The sequence below is a fragment of the Felis catus genome, chromosome D1 (genome assembly GCF_018350175.1).
Source record: "Felis catus isolate Fca126 chromosome D1, F.catus_Fca126_mat1.0, whole genome shotgun sequence".
NCBI lineage: Eukaryota > Metazoa > Chordata > Mammalia > Carnivora > Felidae > Felis > Felis catus.
The window spans coordinates 3,844,428-3,861,559 of record NC_058377.1 but is presented as its reverse complement, the minus strand read 5'-3'; the positions used below and the strand labels follow the sequence as shown (position 1 = coordinate 3,861,559).

The 17,132-nt window shown below is 38.1% G+C and overlaps 1 protein-coding gene across 14 annotated transcripts in view; it reads right to left on the bottom strand.

The window, feature by feature from the left end:
• The window catches only part of GRIA4 (glutamate ionotropic receptor AMPA type subunit 4), a 1,433,894-nt gene that overhangs the window by 261,614 nt on the left and 1,155,148 nt on the right, over positions 1-17,132 (bottom strand). The gene's annotated exons all lie outside the window — the stretch shown is intronic.

The window sequence follows — 17,132 nt, the reverse complement described above, 5'->3', positions numbered from 1 at the left end:
ACACTCATTCTACTCTACCACTTGAAAGGAGAATAAACATTTCTACAATCTTGCTCTGCTGAAGGCATTTGGGCCATTACACCTTGACTGCTACTGGAAGAGGCAATGTAAGAACATTTACACTTCATGGAAACAAAAGCAGGTTTTAAGGGATTATGGAAAATTGGTTTCTCTTAAAAAAGCCACTTCTTAAAACAAACCAAGTTTTAGCTGCCAATGTAAAAAGGACAAGCACAGGTGGCTCAGTCGGTTAAGCATCTGACTTCAGCTCAGGTCACAATCTCGTGGTTCATGGGTTTGAGTCCCGCTTCAGGTGAGCCCCGCTTCTCTCTTTCTCTCTGTCTCTGTCTCTCTCTCTCCCTCCCTCTCTCTCTGCTTCTTGCTCATTTGCACCCTCTCTCTCCCTCTCTTCTCAAAGAAAATTAAAATAAATAAATACAAAGGACAAATACATATATAACTCAGAAGAATGAGATCACAATATGCAATGTTTCCTTTTGGGGGGGGCGGTAATTGTGTGTTTCTAAAATACACTGTACAAAATCTTGGAAGAGAATTTACAGGTAACCATGACTAGATGAAAATACTCAACACCTGTATGGTTTAGTTTATGCATATATGAAGACAGATACTAAAAGGTTTTCCCATTCTAGAGTATAATATTAGAACCAGTAGTTAGACGTTAGTAAAGATCATAAAATAGCTGGTTTAATTCTGTGTTGTGATACATTATTTTGCCTATATTCAAATTTCAAAAACAACTGTCAGACCTCTGGGCTGTACAATAAGAAGGCTAATGTGAAATGGAAATAATAAGCTGGTCCAGTTACTTTGTCTAAGTTATGTTTTAAGCTTTTTGATTGCTCAGAGACATTTCCAGAGTTTATAAAGCACTTTACTTCTTCCTTATAAATTATTAGGGTATTATAGAACAGAATGGTGTCTAATAAAAACACTATTTTGTTCCCTATGATGTTAAACCATGTTTCACTATTCAAAGAACACTATTAATCTGTTCTGACTGTGTGTGTGTGTGTGTGTGTGTGTGTGTGTGTGTGTGTGATGAAAACAGAAAATGCCTTTGGATTTTGAGAAATAATAGAATATGCCTTGCTTCAATAATCACTATAATCACAATCCTTTTAAATGCACTAAAACTTGAACTATATATTTCTTGTTTTTACACTAAAACAGCATTTTTTCCCTCCCTGATAACTTTTCTTAGAATAGTTAAAATCACTTATAAAAAAAAAAGCCAGGTTTTATATTAGAACATAGACTTTTGAAAAAAATTGAAATTTATGTACATCTGTTTCCTAGCAAATAAAGTGAAGTTTATTCACCTCATCCAAAGGAAAAGCAATTATGCAATATAAGGTTTCATTATGCGTATAAAGTCATGAATACCAAGTGTTGAAGAGTTTGTTGAAGGAAGTCATCAAAAGGACGTGACCAATGGTTGACCCATGAGCTGGCCCTGGGGAATCAGAGCCTCCTCATCTTCTTCTTGTCCTTGGAATATGTGTTCCACTGGCCTTCCCTGCTCCTGGACATGGCCTTCAGATAGCGATGTGGTGTTGGGAGCATCTGAACAGTATATGTGATGGAACCTTCTGTATAATCCTTTAAGATTCTGGCAGGCAAGTGGGACTGTTTACTCATCTTGTGGCCACCCAAGACAAGCCTCATATGTAAGTTCTCTTGCTTATTAACCCTGTCACCTACCAATATGGAATGGTCTAACACTTTTTCTTTCTCTTTCTTTTCCTTCCTTCCTTCCTTCCTTCCTTCCTTCCTTCCTTCCTTCCTTCCTTCCTTCCTTCCTTCCTTCCTTTTCTTCTTTCTTTCTCCTTAAAAAAACAACTCTATTATTGAAGTGTGCCTCTTTCTTCTGTCTTGCCCTGCCCTTCATGTACAGGACTGGCTGCAGAGGACACCCAGATAGCTCCCAAGGAGCATGCAAACCAACAGAGATCATCTGGCATAGATACTATGCCATACGCTACATAGGGAGATTCTAAAATTTTTCTTAAATAATGTGATTACTTGACATGCTATTAAAGGAAAAAATATATTTCAGAAATTATATAATTACACTGAGATACACAGTTTCCTGAATAATCATGACCATTTCATATATTCCAGTTTTCTAACATAGTCAACATTTTTTTTTTTTTTTAAGAGTGGTAGAATTATGGCTATTCTCTCAATGTGGCTTTTCAGCCACCTGGTCATTCACTAACATTAACTTCCTCTAAAAAAAGACTGCAAAATCCAGCCCCCACAGGGGCTAGTCAGGGAGCTAGCTGGGTGAAATAGACCAAGCGAAGGGTGGTGATGTCAGCAGTGAACTTGAGAATACTTACCCACCTCAAAGGGCCTCACCACTCTCACCCGCAGGTGACTGATGCTGGGACAGATTAATGCCTCAATGTGCCTGGGAATTCTGTATTTTCAAAAGAATGTATAAATATGAATATATGTGAGTAGTCTGCTCATTTAAAAATGTTGGCCACCAATTAAAACATTACTTATTTTAGAGTGGTTCAGGACAGATTTTATCTGTGGGCAGCGTATTTCCTAGACCTGACATTTTTCTGGAATTACTGTTGTCCCCCCCCCCTTAATTCAGGTATGACCATATGATGCCAAACTAAATCATCTGATCTCTACAGTGTTTATCTTAACCTGGTACTCTTGAATTTTGCCTGTGTTCAAAAGTATGCATAAGTATTTAAGTGTGCACCTGTATAGCGCCAGGGGGGGAAGAAAACTTTGCTGGATTATGGAATTTCATGACTGGCTTTTTAGGTGGAACATCTCATTTTATAGACAACGAAAGTGAGTCCTTGAGATACACCATCACTACCCAAGGCCGTGAGACACTAAAGCAGACCTCCATAGCTTAGAGAAAAAGTAAAGATAAAAATGCGCATTCCAGTGAGAGAAAAACTTAATAGCGAGATCATACCTATAAATTAATAGGTATTTGAAATTTATAGAGCAAGGATGCGATCTGTGAGCAAGAAAAGTACACATGTGTGTACTGTGTACAAAGGTGTGTTGGTAGTATTTAAAGCATATTTCATGGAATTGTTGTGCTCAGCAAGTATGACAAACACTTCTGTAGATTTTTATTATGGGTCTCAGCACATTTTAATTACTCAAATATTTAATCAGTAGTGCCTTCATGCCATAGAAACTGTTCTCCTTTTTCCACTGCCAATTAAGACAAATGGGCTGCTGATTTCTGCTATTCACTTATAGGCAGAGAAATGTATAAGCCACAGTCCACTATATTATAGAGTCTTTCGGGAGGTTTTTGTTTTAGCTTGAGTTTTCCTTTTTCTTTTCTTCCTTCCTTCATTTTTCATTTCTTCTTTCTTTCCTTTTCCTTTCTTTTCTTTCCTTCCTCCCTTTTCACTTTCTTTCTTTTTCATTCCTTTTCTTTCTTTCTTTCTTTCTTTCTTTCTTTCTTTCTTTCTTTCTTTCTTTCTTTCTTTCCTTTCCTTTCCTTTCCTTCCTTCTTTCTTTTTTCTTTCTTTCTTTCTTTCTTTCTTTCTTTCTTTCTTTCTTTCTTTCTTTCTTTCTTTCCTTCCTTCCTTCCTTCCTTCCTTCCTTCCTTCCTTCCTTCTTTTCTTTCTTTCTTCTTTCTTTTCCTTCCTTTTTGTCCTTTTCTTTCTTTCTTTCTTTCTTTCTTTCTTTCTTTCTTTCTTTCTTTCTTTCCTTCTTTCTTTTCTTTCTTTCTTTCTTTCTTTCTTTCTTTCTTTCTTTCTTTCTTTCTTTCCTTCTTTCTTTTCTTTCTTTCTTTCTTTCTTTCTTTCTTTCTTTCTTTCTTTCTTTCTTTCCTTCCTTCCTTCTTTTCTTTCTTTCTTCTTTCTTTTCCTTCCTTTTTGTCCTTTTCTTTCTTTCTTTCTTTCTTTCTTTCTTTCTTTCTTTCTTTCTTTCTTTCTTTCTTTCTTTCTTGATGTAATGGTCACAAACATTATGGGGTAAAGTTTCCAACAATTTAATCTAAAAGTGAATTGTTTTGAATACTATTTTGTGTTTGAGGTAGCTATGTATTAAGTCAGCATATAATTACTGATTTGCCTAGTGTGTCTCAGGTACTGTGTTAAAAGCTGAGATGACAAAAGTAAGCAAAATATATTCCATAATTTAGGGAATATGCAAAACTAGAACTTTATGTGATAACATCTGATCCCATCAAGGCTAGAATATTTATTTCAACAATATGGAGCACCTCCTGAGTTGGGTCATGTGCTAAATGCTGGGGGCACTGCAGAAAGGAGTTTACACGTGATCCCTGCTTTTCATTGAATAAATGATGACAAGTGGATTACGTGCCTATAAAGGGGGTGGAGTAGTCAGACGCTAGAATGACACACATTTAATCTGAGTGTGAACGAGGAGTATGCCAAGTGGGGAAACTCATTTTCAACACAACAACTGGAAACTGAAAAGGGTTATAAAGAAACTGAAGACCATTTGGCTTGGTGCCTAGAGAGGGAGAGGATATGGTGAGTGATGAGGCTGAAGAGGTAGATCTTAGAGAACACTGTAAGTACCTCATTCTCACACTGATGGGAAGACACCTTCCAGTTTTGAAGCACAAAGAAGGGGGAAATAATCTAATTCGTGGTTTTAGAATGCAAGCTGCTGTGTGGAAAATTAATTACGCTGGGCTGGTAACGCATCCTGGTGAACCTGAGAGCCAGTATTGTAGTAGGGCAGGCAAAAATTGTTGCTAATTTGGAATTCCGGGTTTGTGAGGGTGGAGAGAAATACATGGGCTCAAGGCATAGGTAGCAAGGTGAATTAGTAGGCTTTGGTACTTACTGACACACACACACACATACTCACACGAGTACGAGGCAAAACTGACGTCTCAGTCTCTCCCTAAAGCAACTGGCCAAATGCCGACTGACGCGTTCATCCTTCTCAGAGGCGGAGGACAGCTGTGGAAGAGCCAGTGAGTGCAGTTCTGTACGTACTGAGCTGCAGATGCTTTGCAGAAAGTTCTGAGAAATGTCAATTAAATGGCTGCATACGTGCGCTCAAAGTTGGAGATAGAAACTTTGGATTTATGAAAAATAAATGGCGTCTGGATTTAGAAGAATAGAGACAAAAGCTCGAGTGAGGCTAGCAAAGTAGCCTTAGCAAGAAAGGCCAGAACTGATGTGTGGAGTGGAGGGTGTGAACCAGCAGAATCAGATCTCCAGAAGCATTCAGAACAATAAGGACAAAACGAGCACAGTGCCATATCATGGTACCTCCAAGAAAACAAGCACTTCAAAACAGAGGGGGATCACTAGTATCAAATGCTGCTGGGGCAGGGAGACAGGAGAAAAATGGGAAAAACACACGCCATTGGAAACCAAAGACAAACCAAGTAATGGGAAGAAGAAATTCTTAAAGATACAAATAATACATGAATTCCATATTATGTAGGAGCCTATTAATATGTATTTGCAAGCAAACTTCAGTTTCATATTTGTATCACATACAGGGAGGTCTTCTATCTACTTGTTTACTATACTAACATGGTATCCTATCTCAAATAGTGTCTCAACTAATAGTACGAGAGTGAAGATACCATTGGTTGCAATTATTTTCTGAGACTGTGATAACTCTGAAACAGTGTGGTAGAAACATATGAAGCTGTCTGAACTCTTTCAAACTAACAATGTTGCTACCGTGAGGGTAGTTTGCCCATGTCTGAATTTACTCGTAGACATTGATTTGGGCATAAGAAAGGAGATGACATGAAACATAAGATATAAAGAAGATGTTTAAGTGTGGGCTACACAATCTGGACATGCAGCCACATCAACAGAGACAGCAGATGTGAAAACGATGCACAAACTATGAGGTACTAAGTGATGAATAGTAAGAATGTTGTGTTCACGGATGTTAGCCCTTCTTTTCAGCTGCCTGATCTCTGAAATGCTTGCCTGTGTTTGGGGAATTCACCACCTCCTGACTCTTGGAGCCTGGAAATGCCAGATATTATTTTCTCCAGCACCCCTGGCAACTAACCTGTAGACTCATGCACAAGTTATTGACTTATTTCCCTCAGCTCCAATCCTACTTTTTTTTTTAATACTGGCTCTGTATCCTGCTTTGTGATGCTAGATCCTGTTAACAGTCTCCTTTGCCCGATGGTGATGCAAGCCTTCATCAATGGAGGGCACTAGAATTAACCTATCAAGTGACTGCAAGCACGTATTCCTTTGCTAATAAGTGCTTGGTCATCCATCATCATTTTTCCAGGCAGCGGTCCAGCAGCCCTTTCTGAGACGCTCCAGAAGCACCCCTGGCCAGACTGTCCCCACCAGAGGCTTCCAAGCATCTCTGGACCACCAGAACCCTCCAGCAACACACAAGTACTTCTCTAAGCCTGCACACCCTCCACAAGGCAGCAGCTCTGAATGCTTCTGGAGGTCTGATTCTGCTGGTTCACACCCTCCACTCCACAGATTGGTTCTGACCACTTCTAGAAACCAGCACTGGCCCATCATGGCTGGAAAGTTTCTTTGCCACCTGCAGGCTGCAATTTGTGACAGTAGCTATACTCTTTTTGAAGACATCAGTATCAACCTCGGCAGGCAACCTTGTCATAGTCTTTAATTCTTATTGTTCACTCTTCCTCAGCCTAGGGTTTTTAACTATTCGTTTGCACTTGCTAATTCTGGACACCTTACCATCCTCTTGCATGCCTTTTAAGAGTTAAGCTCCTTCTACTAACAATTCTTTTTGTTTAAAAATGTTTTAATGTTTATTCATTTTTTAGAGAGAGAACCTGAATGAGGGAGGGGTAGAGACAGAGGGAGACACAGAGGGAGACAGAGGGAGACATAGGCTCTAGGCTCTATGCTGTTAGCACAGAGCATGACGCGGGGCTCAAACGGATGAATTGTGAGATCATGACCTAGATGAAGTTGGACGCTAAACCGACTGAGCCACCCAGGCGCCCCTACTAATTCTTCATATTAATTCTCCCTTGCAAACAAACAAACAAACAAAGAAACAAAGAAACAAACAAACCGTGTGGCTTTTGACTCACGATTAACTAATATGGCCCAGGATCTGTACTCTGCCAATCAGAGTTAAGTGTTAATGGAGCAAGCACAGGGCGCTGTCCATGGTGACAGTCAGAAATTAGCGCCAGTAATTTTCTGGTGTTAAGAGGCTGTATGCTATGTGCAGGGATGAAACCAGGCAATAGCACACAGGTCGTCACTGGACCATTTTGTGGTCAGTGTGGGCAATGTTCATGCCTTGTCCTAGATCTAGTTAATCAGGCCTCCTGGCATTTCTGGAAAGTACTTAGTAAATTTTTAAGGAATTATTTTTGACTTAAACGAGCTGGAATTTGTTTCTGTTGCTTGTTACTAAGACCTGTTAAAAAGAGCTAACATTTGAGAGCTTAAATTATTCAAGCACTGTTCTAATTGCTCTCTGTATATTATCACATTTAATCCCCATACAAATACCGTAAAGTATCAATTATTCACATTTTATAAATGAGGGAACCACAGCTCAGAAAGATCTGTCTAAGTTTGCAGAAGTGAGGAGTACAGATGGTAGTCAAACTCAGACGTTGATTTCCAAACCTGGTGCTCTTGATTGCACCCACAGAATCCTCTTTATTGTTTTTGTGACAACAATGTGATCAAATATCGAGTTTTATTTTTCTCCAACAACAGTAATTATATTTGACTGTCAAGCTAGACAGAAAAATCTACTTCTGTATCATTCGTGTTAAGACCCACGGCTCAGATTTTATTGAGATTTGGAGCTAAACTGGGTCAACTATTTCCCTAGGTATCTTTTCTGATCATTTACTACCTATTTCTCATAGTTCTATAAAAAAAAACCTGATATTATTGGGAAGTCTGCATGAGATCATTATTAGTTTTCTGTCCAGGGAATAGTCTAAATGGAGGGAGGAGCAGAGAAGTGGGGTTGAGGTTAGCTTCTACTAAAATTAAGGGAAATAAAGTTGGTAGGGGGTAAGAATCCTATATTCTGCCTTTATCATGGTTAGGATAATTTCCCTTCTTAGAATTTACACATCCTAACTCTCTCATTTGTCCTTTAGAACATCATGTTATTAACTTACTATAAATGCTGACCAATTACTAGTTTTCATTAGATATAGTGATATCTTTTATTCTTGAAGAATAATAAAATTTATATTTTTATTTTAAAAGTGAAATGATGTAATTCAGTACGTCATTCTTTAAGGATATTAGTTCAAATGGCATCTTAAGGGACCTAAATGCTCAATGTCTGGACCATTTTAGAAAAAGTCATGGTTTAAACAATTTAAAGAGCCCATTACACTCAGCCACATTTTAAAAATTGCATAATTTGATTAAATTGACATTTAAATGTCAAGTACTTTTCCAGCATTTCCTTTCTCATGATTGCTCACTGCTGAGACGTTTGTGGGTAATTAGGACGATTTTCTTCTCCTCTTTCTTTTTTTTTTTAATTTATTTTTTTTAAATTTTTTTTCAACGTTTTTTTATTTATTTTTGGGACAGAGAGAGACAGAGCATGAACGGGGGAGGGGCAGAGAGAGAGGGAGACACAGAATCGGAAACAGGCTCCAGGCTCCGAGCCATCAGCCCAGAGCCTGACGCGGGGCTCGAACTCACCGACCGCAAGATCGTGACCTGGCTGAAGTCGGACGCTTAACCGACTGCGCCACCCAGGCGCCCCTCCTCTTTCTTTTTTAATCAGTCTATCTCTTCAACCTTATTCATTGACAGATTCCAGCGTCCAGTTGTTTTTTTCTTGGCATTGAATTCTGGGGTCACTAAAACTGAGCTGTTATAGCTCTAAAAGTTTTAATGTTCAAGTGAAAAATCATTTAAAATATCCATTTAATTAAGTTGATTTACAGAAGTGACAAATCTGTGTGATTACAATATGTTTGGTGGTAGTATGATTTCATTATAAAAATACCTTAAGCATGTAAATTCGGTTGAAAAGTTTAAATTTTTAAGTATTTACTTAAATTCCTACATTTTCATGTGCATAATTTAATGGACATGTAGTATAGTTAGGCTACCTTAATAAAACACACACATACCGTACACAGCTATAGCTAAATTTAAATACAACCACAAGGAAATACAAATTAATTGATATCATTTTAATTTTTGAAATTAGAGAAGATTTTAAAGAAATAAGAGTCAATACTAGCAAAGGCATGAAGAGACAGAAACTTGTATTTACTGCTGATGTAAACACAAATTCATATAAATCTACAAGAAACACAAGACATAAATATCTATGAAAAGTCTTAACTTTTATACCAGGTACCTTCGGGGAGTGATGTGAAAAGGCTACTACAGACAGGTGTCTCAACTCAATAATACAGTAGAAAAGGGAAATTGGAAACTGCTTAATGTCCCAGTGTTGGAAGATTTCACAACTAAATACACAGTGTGATTTCAAATTAGGAAAGACAGCAGAAGATTATGTGCCAAGACATCAAGACAAGTCATCTTTGAGAAATAAGTAGAGGAAATATTTTTAGGTATTCTTTTGTAATTTCAAGCTTATACCAAGTTCACTAGAATCGACATTTTTACTTTTAAAATGAGGAGAGAGAGGGGCACCTGGGTGGCTCAGTTGGTTGAGCAACCGACTTCGGTTCAGGTCATGATCTCATGGTCCGTGAGTTTGAGCCCTGCACTGGGCTTGTGATGATGGCTCAGAGCCTGGAGCCTGCTTCAGATTCTGTGTCTCCCTCTCTTTCTGCCCCTAACCCACTCGCATTCTGTCTCTCTCTCAAAAATAAATAAACATTAAAAAATTAACAAAATAAAAATATATATGTAAAATTAGGAAAGAGTAAGCCTTATTTTGAATATGGGAAGATGACAGCTGGTTCTTCCATAGACAGAAAGCAGTCTTTGAGCTCAAGACCATGAGCTCCCTGACATGTTAGCGGCAGTGGGTCCTGGGCCATGTAAACTCTTCACATCTAATACCGATGATTGGGAAGCTGGGATTTAGCCCCCTGTGGAAATTGCTGAGGCAGAATATTCCAGGCAGAAGAGAGAAAAATATAAAGGTCAGGATCAATAATTGCACAAGGAGTTTGTGCAATTACTTGTTTAATTAAGTTTTTATTTTCTGTTTGGTTGTAAACCCCACTAGGGTGGGGCTTTCTGCAGGGATCTGTCTGCAGCACTTTGCACCATTAACAAATATTTGTAGAATCAATGAAAGAAATCCAATTATAGAATATTCCTTAATGTGCCTGTTTGAGTCAAGGTTTATAGATTATTTTTGTAAACAACAGAACACATGTTCCCGGATGTTATGCTGAGACTAGAAATTAAACTACAAGAGTCCTTGAATCTGTTGATTTCCCCTGCCTATTTGTGAAAATGGAAGAGAAAAAAGAAAGGGAAATGAAAATTCAGGCAGAAAACAGGAGGAGGAAGGGGCATTCCTGGTCATTAATGCTGCTCAGAAACAAGTCTAAACCATTCACAGAAGAAATGGAATTTTCTCCCTTTTTAAAACCATTCTACCTTTTGTAGTGATCTGTCCCTAAAAAAGGTTATTTCACAGTGAACCTCAATTAGCAAAGGCATTACCTAGATGCAAAAAGCCTATAAACACAGGGACCAAATCACAGTGTAATGGGGTGGAGGAAGATTAGGGAGTGGGCCCCAATTCTGGGAACAAGTGTCCGATCTCAACAGTAAGGACCCAAAACAGGCAGTACTGCCTGTACAAATGTGTTCTCCAGGTCAGACTGACCCATTCCCACTCTTGACCTCTGGAAACCAGAATCTCTTTCTATTTGAAACTTTGGCTGGTGAGCACTAGATCACTGGATAGCTCCTATCCAGGTAATCCCCAAATATACTTTATTCCTGATATCCCTACAGGGATTAGGACGATATTCCCAAGGAGCTGCCAAGAGCTCTACAACCCGAGTCTGTAATGTTGCACATTCCTGCAGTATACAGATTGGAGATTTCTCTATCTACCTTTTCTGCATTCTCTCAGAGATGTGAATAGCTACTTGACAGTGGGGGAACCAAGACATGTGCTATGCTAAGTCGAAATATGAATGCCTTGGGGGTCCTGGGAGGCTCAGTCGGTTGAGCGCCCCACTCTTGATTTCAGCTCAAGTCATGATCTCAGGGTTCGTGAAATTGCCTCCCACAACAGGCTTCATGCTGAGCATGGAGCCTGCTTGGGATTCTCTCCCTCTGCCTCTCCCCTGCTCTTTCTTTCTCTAAAATTATATATATATATATATATATATATATATGTATGTGTGTGTACGTAATTATATATGTATGTGTATACATATACATACATATATACACACACACATACCCATAACATACACCTTTAACGTTTATTTATTTTTGGGACAGAGAGAGACAGAGCATGAACGGGGGAGGGGCAGAGAGAGAGGGAGACACAGAATCGGAAACAGGCTCCAGGCTCCGAGCCATCAGCCCAGAGCCCGACGCGGGGCTCGAACTCACGGACCGCGAGATCGTGACCTGGCTGAAGTCGGACGCTTAACCGACTGCGCCACCCAGGCACCCCAACATACACCTTTAATTACAACTAGTCTGGGGACACCTGGGTGGCTCAGTCTGTTGAGCGTCTGACTTCGGCTCAGGTCATGATCTAGCTGTCTGTGAGTTCAAGCCCCAAGTTTGGCTCTGTGCTGACAGCTCAGAGCCTGGAGCCTGTTTCAGATTCTGTGTCTGCCTCTCACTCTGTCCTTCCTCCACTCATGCTCTCTCTCTCTCTCTCTCTCTGTCAAAAATAAATAAACATTAAAAAAATTAAAAACAAAACTAGGCTGGAGGTAAAATGTAGTACATCAACACAATTCTGCACCTTTGATGTAGAAAATCAGAAGAGGTTCTTTTCACAGATGGCAAGTGACTATTTTTTGCAACACGTTAACGAATAAAGTACAATAGTTAATACTGCTCATGAGCAATCTTAAAATGAAATGAGCTGAGTGATGAGGGCTTCTGCATCTGTTTTCAGAATAAGCTTATTTGAAAAATAAACTCTGTCTGGAGTGCCTGTTATGTGCCTGCTGCCCACTATGGCAAGTCTTGAGAACTATATAAACGCAGCCCTTGCACTAAATAGTTCATAATTATACACGCATTTCTGCCTGCTCAGAATTCTCTAATGAACTTTGCTAATATTTACAAAATTTAGGAGCATGCATATGCACCAGAGAGAATTGCTGGTTTGCTGAGAGGTATCTGCACCACAGATCAGGAATCCTAAACTCCCCAAAACGCTGTGGCTCATGGGAGAACTAATCCCATGTGGCTCATGGGAGTTACCTAATCGTTCTGGTAATTCCTCATGCTGATCACAGTTCTCTCCAGCAGTCATGATGAGTGACAGGGAAAATGAAGAATTCTATTTAGTCCTCTCTACCCTTTGGGTTAAAACTGAACTCCTGGTAGCACTTTCTAAACTTACAGTTTAATAATTGAGTTCCGAGATCAGGTACTGATGCCTGAAGAGGTTCAGCTTGCCTGTTCTAGAAATCAATACCATTGAACTGTCATTCACCAACTTACCTAAAAATGACTCAAAAAGAAGTCCTCAGATTCTGTGATGAGCACTGGGTGGTGTATGTAAAGGATGAATCACTAGATTCTACACCCGAAACTAACATTACACTGTATGCTAACTAACTGGAATTTAAATAAAAATTTGAAAAAGAAAAAGTAAGACAGGAAGAGACAGAGATAGAAGGAGGGAGGGAGGGAGGAAAGTGGGGAGAGAAAGAGAGATCACCTGTTTAAGAATAAGAGCTGCGCACTGTTAATGGCTCAAATATGGAGCTCGACGACATACCTATGATGTAAGCGCACCCATGTGTAACTTCTCACCTTGTGTCCCCTTGCTGGTTCAGAACTCCTAAGTAGGCAGCTGATTGAAATTGACAAGAATTCTGCTCTAGGAGCTTCAGCAAACACAAATCTTTTCCATTTCAATAACCTGGTAGCTCAAAGGAATGAGCTGCCAAAGGACCAATGGAATGGAAAGGCACGTACACATTCCCTCTCCTGCCATCAGAACCCATGCCAACAGTAAACTCTGGTCTCCTTCGGATTAGCTCCTTGTAAGAGGTGTTAGTTCAAAACATAGCCACTACCACCAAAACTAAAAAGGGGCTTTATTAGGACCCCAGATATGCAAAGAATTTGGTAAGAAAATAATCAATTCCGTTTTAGGCATGTGGTCTTTTTAACTCTCTGCTATTCAAGTTTTTTTTCAATGAATTGCTCTCTCACTGCAGTGAAGAGTATCCAAAAGATTTTATATATATGAGATATATATATATATATATATAAAATACTTACAATTTATATATAATAATATATATTTTATATTTATATACATAATACACACACATAAACGGAGACAGATGGAGAGAGAGACAGACTTGCCTACATTTTTTAAAATTGATAATCCCTCAAAGAGACAAATGTTATTTCTGAAGATTCTATGTAAACATCTTTATGAATAATGACATTCTGTCATATCACAACCTGTGACATCTTCCATACTTTTCTAAAAGAACAATGATACTGATGGTTAATATTTGCATTGCATCATGTGTCTTAAAAACCATGTTTGCATGTGTTAGGTGATCGCTGATCTGCCGTGGACTGAATAGTTGCTGCATTTTTTTCTTCCTGAGATATCATGGCTCAGCAATAATTTTTTGTTGTTATTTATATTGGCTTCAGAATCTTTGAAATCTTCTTAACCTACCATAAACATCCATTTGCAGCATCCACCTGTCCATCCATCCATCCGTCCATCCATCCGTCCATCCATCCGTCCATCCATCCGTCCATCCATCCATCCAACCAACCAACCAACCAAATTTGTTGAAATGTGCTTTATGCAAAGCATCATAACTGAGGAGGCAGAGAGTTTGTACGTCTGGCTCTATGTGTTTGGAGCTTCCTCATGGAGTCTCATACTGGCTTGGTCATGAGTGAATTACACCACTGGTTCAATCACACCCATTTAAGTAACTACACCATTGCAATCTTGACAAAACTCAACTGGTTTGTCCCTTAGTCAGTGCTACACACACACCCTATACACTTGTGTGATGACAGCGAATCGTGTACATTGGTTTCACAGGTACTACCACCCTTACAGTGTTTCAACGCTACACTTATTTTGTTCACATACGGGGTATACATCTGAGGTGAACCATAGAACATAACTTTGGTTTTGACTTGAGCACACACTTAAGCAACGATCCATCTCTGTTTTTTCAGGAGAAAAATGACTGCATTTGAATGTTTTAGTCAGTCTGACTCAATCTTATATCCACTTTTTATTGTCAGTCTTACCAAAATGACCTGTAAGTAGGAAAAATATACTATCATGGGCATTTGTGTTTCTTTCTCCCAGGATGACTATTCCTCATTTCCAAGAAAAGAAACCTATTCACAATGATGTCTTTCTTAGGAATTCAGAAACATATGTAATTGGATGAATTAAAGAGAGTCTCTTTTGGGCAGAATCTTGCTTTGAGAGGGAAGATTAGTTTTAGTTCAAGTTCTTTAAGGATATGTAATGAAGAGTTGTTTAAGAAGGTAACTGCTAGGGGTGCCTGGGTGGCTCAGTCTGTTGAGCGTCCGACTTCAGCTCAGGTCATGATCTCACAGTTTGTGGGTTCGTGCCCCATGTCGGGCTCTGTGCTGACAGCCTGAAGCCTGCTTCAGATTCTGGACTCCTCTCTCTGCCCCTCCCCGACTCACGCTCTGGCTCTGTCTCTCAAAAATGAATAAATGTAAAAAATTTAACTCTGTCTCTTTCTGTCTCAAAAATAAATAAATGTTTAAAAAAAATTTTTAAAAAAGGGGGTGCCTGGGTGGCTCAGTCAGTTAAGCGGCCGACTTCGGCTCAGGTCATGATCTCGCGGTCCGTGAGTTCGAGCCCCGCGTCGGGCTCTGTGCTGACAGCTCAGAGCCTGGAGCCTGCTTCCGATTCTGTCTCCCTCTCTCTGACCATCCCCCATTCATGCTCTGTCTCTCTCTGTCTCAAAAATAAACGTGAAAAAAAATTTAAAAAAAAAGGTAACTGCTAAAGTATCTCAGGTAAAAGCAGGATTCCCACTTACATTTTAAAAAATTTTTTACTTTTTGTTAAGTAAATAGGCTCTACTCATGGTCATAAAGCTTGCCATGATCTGGCATGAAAAATGAATTTTAAAAATGTGGCCCAGGGGACTGAGAGCTCATGCTATGAGGCTAAAGATAATGTCAACCTCATTTTCAAAATAAGGGGGAAAATATTCCCTTGTTTTGGATATTCCAGAGATTAATGAATAAATTATCATGGAGAATTTGGCTAAAATAAATATCTATATAAAACTGAGTAATAAGGATTACAGAGAGTAGGGGAAGGCAAAGATTCAGTTTCTTATTTTGTGGATTATAGCAACTGCCTATCAAGTGGTAGAAAGTGAGGACAATCTGCCTTTTTGAAAGTAATGCGTCAAGGTAATTTACATGATAATGTAGTATCTTCTCTAGTTCAGGACTGAATTACGGTCCGAGTGTGAATTTTTCAATCATTCCCCATTTTTACATAATTTTTGCTCTCTGCTTCCTACAGATATTTCCACTGAGTTATGAAACCTCATAATATGATATTATGAAGAAAGTGGTGTTGATGTTAAATACAAGGATTCTTCTCTAGGGGACCACACTGATATTCTGGTAATACTGTACAGCCAAAATGCACATATCTGTACAGTACAGAGGTCTCTAGGAAAGCGCCCACCAGTTCTTTCCTATCCAGAGTACCTGTACATCACATTCTATTACAGTATACATATATTAGGCTTCCAGGGACTGTCATATGTTTTAACTTAGGAAACTAAATTTTCCATTCTGTTTTAACCACTGGATGATCATTTAAAATTATTAAAATTAAGGAAGTTGAGAATCCATTTATAACTACAACCTGTCAAAGTCATTTGAAGGGTACACATTACCGAAGGCGCTGTAGAAATAAATCAATTATTTTACTCTATTATGTAAATAAGAGTTTTTTCATTGCCTTTCTTCTATGCCCTCCCTAGAACTTTTATATATATATATATAATATATATATATTTTAGAATATATATATAGAATATATATATATAGATATCTATAGATATAGAATATCTAGAATATATATATAGAATATATATATATAGAATATCACAGCTAAAATATATATAAATATATATATTATATATATATAAATTTATATATTTATATATATTTATATATAAATTTATATATAAATATATAAATATATAAATATATAATTTATAAATATATATAAATATATTTATAAATATATAAATATATATAATTTATAAATATATATAAATATATAAATATATTTATAAATATATATTTATAAATATATATTTATAAATATATAATATTTATAAATATTTATAAATATATATATAAATATATAAATATATATAAATATATATATATTTATATATATATATAAAATCACAGCTAAAATATGTTCCTTAGTGTAGAATGGTGTCCCATCAATATAGGATCTTCAATAGATTTTGAAACCTTTGAGAATATAGCTGAGGCTCTTGCATAAATGGAAACAGAGAAAGTTGTAATGGTTAAGAAATTAACAAGAAATGTTAGTCACCATCTAATAGAAAAAAAATGCTTTGTACTATGTCCAAGACGATTTGTGTTTTAGGTTTAGTTCATTATTTTTAATATTTGTGGCTGACTCCACCAATACCTCAGATCGTCTTCTTCCTGGAACCAAGGTGCACTACATTTCTGGGCCTCACTTGGTTACTGGTGACTGAGTGAGTAAGTCCCGAGTGGAACGATGTGAGTCACTTGCAGGCTTGACCCACTTCACAGCTCAGGTGCACTTTGCACTTCTTCCCTGCCAGCTATAGGCTGATGACAGGGATGTGTTACAAGGTGCTTCTACATCAAGATGAAAAGATCCTGGGTCCCCAAAGACCAAGTAGAGGAAAACCCCTTCCCCAATGACTCGAAAACCCATGTAGAGTTATGACTTCTCTT